Source organism: Elephantulus edwardii, unplaced genomic scaffold (assembly GCF_000299155.1).
Source record: "Elephantulus edwardii isolate Elephantulus edwardi_28Jun2011 unplaced genomic scaffold, EleEdw1.0 scaffold00238, whole genome shotgun sequence".
Taxonomy (NCBI): Eukaryota; Metazoa; Chordata; class Mammalia; order Macroscelidea; family Macroscelididae; genus Elephantulus; species Elephantulus edwardii.
This window is the reverse complement of record NW_006399988.1, coordinates 2449684-2450393: the sequence shown is the minus strand read 5'-3', so window position 1 is coordinate 2450393 and position 710 is coordinate 2449684.

Below are 710 nucleotides of genomic sequence, written 5' to 3'. Positions count from 1 at the left end.
ATAAAATTGACAAACCACTAACAAAACTAACAAAGGAAAAGACACAAATAATCTGAAAAAAGAGGTGAAAGGGGCAAAGTCACAGCAGATTCAACTAAAATTAAAAGGACAGCAATGTCCTATTATGTAAAACTGTATTCAGACAAATATAAAAACCTAGAAGAAATGGACAAATACTTAGAAAGTCACAGCCTACTTAAACGAATGCAGACTGAAGTTAAACACCTCAGCAGACCCATTATCAAAGAAGAAATTGAAAAGGTAATAAAACAACTTCCAACCAAAAGTCCTGGACCAGAAGGTTTTGCAAGTGAATTTTATAAAACATCCCAAGAAGAATTGTCACCAACTGTACATGAAGTATTTCAGAAAATAGAAAAAGATGAAATACTCCGAGACTCATTCTATGAAGCAAGCATATCTTTGGTACCAAAGACATCATCAAAATGGAAAACAATAGGCCGATATCTCTCATGAACATAGGTTCAAAATCCTGAATAACAGCCTGACCAATGGAATCCAGCAGTATATAAAAAAAATAATTCATCATGACTAAGTGGAATTCATAACAGGTATGCAAGGATGATTCAACATAAAAAAAAAACCAATCAGTGTTATTCATCACATCACAAAGCAAAGAATAAGAACAACATGATCCTATCAATTGATGTAAAAAAGGCCTTTGACAAATCCCAACACATTTTCTTTTT